Raw genomic sequence first — 8,375 nt, 5'->3', positions numbered from 1 at the left:
AACATTATATCATTACCTCACTCTCTGGTTTTTCCCAGAGTTAGTTTAGCACAAACTTGATAAAAAAAAAAGTATTCTACCCAGGATTCCCAGGGAATCTCTGTTTTTGTTATACAATCTCAGACTGGCTGCTTTTTGTACCTCATTTACTTTGGTTTCTTTCAGCTGCCAAACACAATTACATTTCCAAAGAAATAGAAGCATTAGTACTTGAGTCTGATGCCACTGAACCATGTCTTTTCTACAGTCTGATCTGCACAGCTCAGGCCAGTAGCTGCTGTAAGTCAGGTTCATAATAGTGTGTTGGGAGAGCGGTGGTGGAACTGACCATGGTGCTGCACAGGTGAGCTCTGTGACAAACCGCAGGTACCAGGACAGTACAGCTGCTTTGGTGAGATTAAGTCAAAAGGCTGACTCAAATTTCAAAGGATTACGTTTTTTTCCATTGTAACGAGTCACCCACTGGAACACAATCAGACCGCCCATGCTTTGGCACAACTTATAATTCATCACAGGCATTATCAGCTTGGGAAAGTTTTCTTTTTACGGTTCAACAAAAGCCGGCCTGACTTAATTTTCTCGATTATTATATAAAAAGAAAAAACTGTACTCATGCCCATAAAAAGCTTAACCAATAAACAGTAAGAAACAAGATTAGGAGTATACGCTTGCATTTCTCTGAGACTGGTGCTTGGAGCTAAATACTAACATCAACATGCTGACATCATGTGTACAGTCGTAATGCTGAGACTCTGATGTTAACCAGGGTCATTATTTACCCTATTCGCCATTTTAGCTAAACATGTTGGCAACCTCAGCTTTAGCGATCAATGTAGTAGTTATAAAGACCAACTTTGTCACCCTAAAGCCGTTCCACTAACATGGCAAAAACAAATTAAAAAAAATAATAATTCAAAAGCTCCAAAGTATTCACTTGTGTAGTACATACAGTACAAAGTATGTATTTGAATTCAATTCTACCTTTGTGTTCAGTCATCATTCTATCAAAATGCCCCTCTCCTGACCTTTAGACTTCCATGGTGACTCCCTTGGTCTCAGCGGCCTTCTCCCTGAGTACCAGGGGATCTGCCCTATACTCACTTCTCTCTCTGCCTGCATCTGTTCTATGCTATTATAGCTCCTAGCTTAAGATCGGGGCAAATGTACTCTCTGTGTTATTGCAACAAAAATAGCTCATTCATGTTGTATACATATGCTTTCACACAAACCCGGGGTGTTTCTGTCCTTTCCCACAAAACCTTAACCTCTGAAGTGCCAAAGGTCTGAACAGCTTACTCCACTCACTGCGGTTCTTTGCAGAAAGGGGCTGTGCTTACATTCCTCATGGGGACAAGCTATTTAGCTGCTCTCTAGATTTTTTCTAATCAGAAAGAGTTCCACTGGATTTTTTCCAAAGCACTCAAAGAACACGGAATTTCGATTACAAACCCAAACTGTTATTTATTTATTTCAAGCCTCCCATGGTAACGTTCCAATTCATTTTTGTTCAAATCACGATCTGAGCTCATCTTTATGAGGCAATTACTCAGCCACCTCCTCACCAAGGTGAAGCCAAAACAGAGCATGCAACGTATCACAAAGCACATCATCAGCCAGTTCTCATGACTCGCTGCAAAGACTGGGACAGCAGGTGCTGAGATTTGGCTTTCCACAGCCTCCTCCGCTCTACCTCTAATTAAAGCATATTTGCATGACCACATTTAATGTTTTTTTGTGTGTGTGTGTGTGTGTGTGTGTGTGTGTGTGTGTGTGTGTGTGTGTGTGTGTGTGTGTGTGTGTGTGTGTGTGTGTGTGTGTGTGTGTGTGTTGCATGATTGCTGTGCTAGGCCCAGTGAGATGTGTCAGAAGAAACAAGTGTAACAGAAGGTTGGCAGTGGAGCAGACAGCCTGCAGACAAAAGCACACCCAGACTGAAGGCTAAATAGGGCCAAATTGTCAAACAAATAGCGGAAATGCTCACATCGACACACATTCTACAATTGTTATAACTAACAGATGAAAAATGAAAGCTGTACCAATGGTTGTAAAAATAAATAACTTACTAGAAAAATGTCACATAGTATCTTTTGGAATGTAAAATTCTTGGGATAAAAGGCTTGAACTAAAATATTGTTTTTACAAATGAAGGTATTATGTGGAAGTCCTCGATAGCTGATTTATATCCGATGACATTCACTGACTTCTGTTAACCTATATCTTTCCTCTTTCCCTTCCCTATTTATACTCCATCGTCAACCTCTTTGCATTCACTTACAAAACGTCTGCTACGGGCTAAAATAATTGCCAGTGAGTTATTGTAAGGCAAGCTAAAGAGAAAACTGACAGTCATTGGAAAAGGCTGACTGAAACATGATTTGTAAATGATACAATTATATGCAATTATATGGAGCAGGCAGTCAGCTGTGATGTGACATCTCTCCTTCCACAACTGTGAAATGAGCTTTATTGGAATGTATTCTCTATAAATGCATTGTTGATCTTAGCACATCTTTTATTGAACAGTTTGTAACCATCTCCTCTCTCACAACAAGTGGTTTAATTTCAACATTTAATGACATAGTATGCTTGGACTCTGTAAATTATGTGTATTTATTGTTGTATATATTTTTTATATATAAGTGTGTCGTTGCCGACAGCGCCGTAAACTGCCTTTAAAAAATGGTTTTGCAGGGAAGGACAGAAGAGAAACAAATAAAAAAAAAGAAAGAAACATTTTTTTTTTTTTTTTTTTAGCAGCAACAAGATCTAGGTTGGTCTTACGGTCTCCTGGAGTGGCACACCACAGATTTATTTACTGGGTCTGACCTAGGATTACTCTTGAAGACCAGTCAGCACTAATGCACTGTAAATCAGGCCCTTTGCCCAGCAGGAGCAGGGCCACAAAGCCAGTGGTGTTAAAGGTCAAAGGTCAATGGGGAGGAAGCTCAAAATCCATCTAAAAAGCAGCCACTGGTATTATCTTTATGTGGTCTGGAAGCCCCAATTAGTTAATTAGCAATAGGTTTAGAGTGTGGCTTTAGACACCACTGATAGTTGTCGAGTATTTATAATAGTTAGGGGTGATGTGCAGTTCAAAATATCCTGAGTAGTGTTGCATCATATATTTTTTTAGAATAGCTGGCACTTTTCTTGTTTTACTTATTGCTGTCTGTGAGAAATGCCCCCTCTTACACAGAACTTGACCAACCTTCTAACCTCCGAGTTATTTGTCCCATGATTGTTTAGCTGGTGGGGGCCAAAGCTTATTAAGCAGTTTGCTGGCAGAAACAACACTGTCAGCCTTACTGATAATAGACAGCTATTGCCAAGAACCGGAGTATCATTTCGCTTACACTGTGTGTTTCTTTTTCGGCTAAAATGAATCACCCACCGCTTATTTTTGAATATCTGTGGAAAGTACCTGCTATAATAAGCAGGCTTTTCTGCAGTTTGTTGACGTGTTGCAGTTGAAAGTCACGCAACAGAAGCAAAAAGTAATGGCCACACAGGAGGTCTCTGTTTGGAGCTGTGAATTAGAGAAAGAAATAAAGTAAAGTTAGAGGGAAAAAAAAGAATCACAGAAACTGACGCTTGTGGTCATGGAAGTTGACCCTTGGTACTATTTTCTCATGGAAAGGGTGGGATGAAGTGCTGCGGGCAGCAGTTACAAGGATGTCCAATGTGTGCTTGAGTGTGTGTTCCTGTGAAAATATTTTCTCTCTTCACCCATTCCTGCCCTTTTTTACTCCCAGTTAGCCCAGTCAGATCTGATTCATGAATCCATTCATGAATCAGAATGTATAATTCCCTGCGGTCAAATGTTTATACTTCCATGCGTGTTAAGTCTGTCATGTAAAAGGACACAAACAAAAGCATTGAATACAGTTGTATATGTAAGATAATATACATAATGCATGTTGAATGTCACTTTAAATGTAAACTTGTCCGACACGAAAGCTATAGAAAAAAATGCTGTGTTTTTTAAGTGTGTGTCTATGTATGTGTATTTATTGTACGTGTGTGTGTGTTTCTGTGTGTGTGTGTTTGTGTGCTTGGGTGCGTGTGGATGTGTGTCTGTGTGCTTGCGTGCGTGTGTGTGTATGTGTGTGTGTGTGTGTGTGTGTGTGTGTGTGTGTGTGTGTGTGTGTGTGTGTGTGTGTGTGTGTGTGTGTGTGTGTGTGTGTGCGTGTGTGTACATTTGTGTGAGTGTGTGTATGCGTGTGTGTGTGTGTAACCTAGACAGCAGGGAGAAAGAGAAGCAGCCTTTTCACTAAATTTGATTTGAAGCAGATGTTGGCAACAGCCAAGACAGAGGAGAAAATGTTTCGGAAAATTCTCAGGGCTCAGCCTTCTCTTTCTGGGCCATGGCCTGGGCAGCCAATGGCTGAGCAGAACTCACTGCTCTTAGGGCTGGAAGACACACTCCTATTGGACGGAGATTCAAACGTGGGCGTCGGGAGCAGATGTCCTGGGAAAGTTTCTGAATCCCAGTTGACTCACGGTGAAAGTAAAGCAAAAACATTTGCTTGTTCAACTGGACAGTGACCAAAACCTGTTTTAGTCCAGCTGAACTCTCTCTCTCTCTCTCTCTCTCTCTCTCTCTCTCTCTTTCTCTCTTTTAGTGCATGTACAAACACTGTGATAATGTTTCTGTATGCCCGGTATATATACAGTATATATATAGACCTATTCATCTCAGGCTTTCAAATGGTTACAGTAGTTAGTTATTCAATTGCTTAACAAAAGACACTTTCTCGTAATATTTGTAAGAAAATAAAGACAATTTAAAACCCTCTCTCTTTGTGGCTGTCGTCTTTCATCTAGGTTGGAGACTTTTGATTGAAATGAATGCAGTGGAGAGCCTCCACACCTTTGCCATCTCCCCATCCCTTCACACTTCTGAACACTCCACTTTTTCTCCTTTACACCCCTTAACCTTCACCCTCCCGTATTCAACCTTTCATTCCATTTCTCATCTCTCTATCTCCTTCCCTCCATTGCCCAAAACCCCTCTCCTCCCCTCTCACCTCTCCCCTCTTTCCCTCCCTCCACCATCAGCACCCTGATTCAGTCACACTCTGGTTCACACACCCGGCCTCACCTGCACACAAAGCCCCATCTCACTCTTTTCATTGTGCCAGTCTATTGCCTATTCACGGCATCGGCCACAGCACAAATCAATCATCTTTCCTAATGGAAAGTCCACATTAACATGAGAGGACACTTCCATTTCCGTCTCTAGAATGCCAGGTCGACTGGTATACCTGAGCTTTCAGCCAATGCAGATTCGGGGAGGAGGGGGAGGGGGGAGCAGTGAGCCAGTCTCATTTCAGGTGGGATAGCAAGGTGACGCCGTTAGGTCCAGGGGTGGCTCCAGGAGTCAATGGTGTATTAACTGAGGATGCGACAACGGCAATAAAAATGCAAATTGCCAGGCAAAGCAGGGGACGGCCTGGAATCTGCCCTTCGCAAAGCCTGGATAATACAGTCAGCGCACCTGCCAAGACATGTGGTTCAACACATCTCAGACACACCAATTCAATGAATGAGAGGAGGGGAGAAACGGGGGAGGCATTGGCAGTGTGAGCAACCTTGAGACCCCATAGGTGCTATGGAGCTAAGAAGATACAGTTTTCTCTGTGGCAGCCAGGGAATAGTCAAACAGCCTCTATTATCTTTCATTTGTGTTGTGATGAATAAGAATGTTAATATACTGTATGTATGCCACTGAAGACACTAGACCATACAGAACTTGTGTCATTGCTCGCAATGGATTACAAAGGAAAAAGAGTCTAAATCCTATTCAGAACTTTTGCACCAGTGTGTTTAAATTCCAGTGCTTCTCTGTCACTTGTTTTTTTTCATCTTGATGACAAACAGCTGATGTTTGTGGGAGGAAAGAAGAACAGTGCCAAGACTTTTGGTACCAAACTAAAGCGTGTCCAAAGTCACTAACGCTAGAGAGCAAAACATCCCTGAAAAGCTTGGCTGGCTTTTTTAACGACTTTTTATGCAGCTATCTGATTTGATTGATTATTTTTGTTGCAGTGTGTGGAAAAAGCTCTTAGATACCGCTCTCTGTCGTGCATGATAAGTAAAAAGACAGATTGTCTGCCAAAGTCGGGGCATCTCATTTGAGATATTTTTAGCAGCAGCAACAGACACACACACAACTTCCACAACTTTAATTAACGCAATGTTTTGACCTGGTTGCATTTTTTATTGTAATGCTATTGTTTGTCCTACATCTGTACCCATTTGATTTTGGATCTGCACACTATTCACATTTTGTTTCACCAATATGACAACAGAAACTATCAATACAACCACAAAGTGGAAGAACCATTACTTTTCATTATCATATTGTCAATCAAGGGTATGATCAAGTTCCATGTTACCAAAATATCATTGAACTTCTGATAACACTTTACATTCTGTTGCATCAGTAGCCTGGCCCAAGGAACATGTTCATGCTTGTGTAACATCACAGAGGACATTAAGAAGACACCATAAACTCTCTCGCTCTGCCCCTTCCATGAGAAGGGTCATATTTGCGAATACACTTTAAGATCTATCTCTGGCTCAAGTCAGCCCGACCATGAAGGACAATAGAACATGGATATATCCCCAGGCATCTGTGTGTGTCTTAGGTTGGGCTACATGGCCCCCTGGGAAAAGAAACTGGTCATATTTCACAACTTTTCTACGTAATGGAACCACTGAGTTGGTCTCCTGTGCGTCACAGGGATTCTCTATGAAGAGGATCTTAATTTAGTGCAGTGGGGATAGATATAGTAGTGTTTCATCCCCCTTTATAGCAGAACATCCATTAAGTCTTAAATCAAAAAGAATAGAGACTATTAGAGGATCACGACTGAAGTTTTTTGCAATAATGTCGTCCAGACTTTTTTATATTGTGCCCTCTCATGCTAGATTCTTACAACTATTAATGTCCTTGATATTAAAAACGCTATACAACATTTTTTCCTTAGAAAGCCAGCGGGTGGCTGGTCAGGCTTTAATTCAGTGTCATTCAAATACCAGTTTTCCTTCACTGATCTTTTCAATTAAAAGACAGACACGCGCACTGGAAACATTCTCACATGGAGGATTTCATGTAACCATCATCGGAGATTGATGGTGTACATGCACTGTTTCACCACAAAAAGCCCTTTCCTTCAGTACCATTCACCAGTCGTGGTGACTGTGACTGGTTTAAGTGATACGAGGAGAGATTTACTGAATGTATTATACAAATTAATGTCAGAGCTTCGTGCTGCTAGCTGCCACGTGTATTCAATTAAGCACTTTAATATTTAATTTTGCACAGCCACAGTACTGTCCATTATTTCATTTGAATGTTATGCTACTAATTAAGACTTGATCCGAAGCATAGATGTCGTGTGCACGTTACCTAAAATACATACTGTTTGATTTCAAAACCCTGTCATTGTTGATCTTTTATTTTGTCCCATAAAAAGGTAAATACAAGTGCAATTTGACCCAAGGCATAAACAAGCGACCCCATAATGCATTTGGCTTCCTATACCTCAGTGGCATTGATAACTTAGGAACACAGTATACTAAGAAATGCAAGCCCAATCTCTCCCGTCATGTTTCCATAAACCAAATTAAACTATAAATGCTAGCGCTGGTGCCGACTCTGAGCGGCACTGGGGAAGTGATCGTGAAAAATAAATGGCTAGAAAGCATACACAGCACTGGGTAAACAGCAAACCGTGCATGCACTGCCAATGGGATAGTGGGTTCTGCATAAAATGAGTTGAACAGACACATGCGTAACAAACGATCATCTGCATGCACAAAATCCTCTCCTATGCGCAGCACTCATCCTTCAATGCAACAGACTAAGAAAGATCCATTCATGAAGACTCATTGATTCAACCTTATACACTTTCTTCACATAAGTTTAAATGTGTATTGCAATGGTGACATTACAGTTATACCGGTAAATCATTTGACCTCCTTCTTTGTCTTTCTCGTCATGTTAAGAGTAGGCCTACATGCAGGAGACAGATGCAGCTTGGTAAGACCCTTAAGATAAATATTTAGGTTTGAAATCTGACAAACGGGCCGCATTCCAGCATAGAGAGAGCTGTAAGCTGCTGACGACAGGAGGTGATAGCTTTCGTCAGGGGAGACAGAAATCATCCGACAATTTCTTTTTTTTTTTGCGACAGCCAGGTGTGACAGGTCTCAGGTCGGTTTTGCGCAGACATCCTCTACTCTTCATGTCTCTCTCGTCTGTCTTTCACTTTTGAGCACAGCTTTAAATCAGTGGAGCAAGCTCTCTTTGACTGATGCACACAGGGGGTGGGTTGTGAGGGGGAAGAGGGGGGGGGGCTTTAAGTGTA

Source organism: Ammodytes marinus (assembly GCF_949987685.1).
Source record: "Ammodytes marinus genome assembly, chromosome: 3".
NCBI classification, from domain to species: Eukaryota; Metazoa; Chordata; class Actinopteri; order Uranoscopiformes; family Ammodytidae; genus Ammodytes; species Ammodytes marinus.
The sequence above is the reverse complement of the archived record's forward strand: the minus strand, read 5'-3'. Positions refer to the sequence as shown.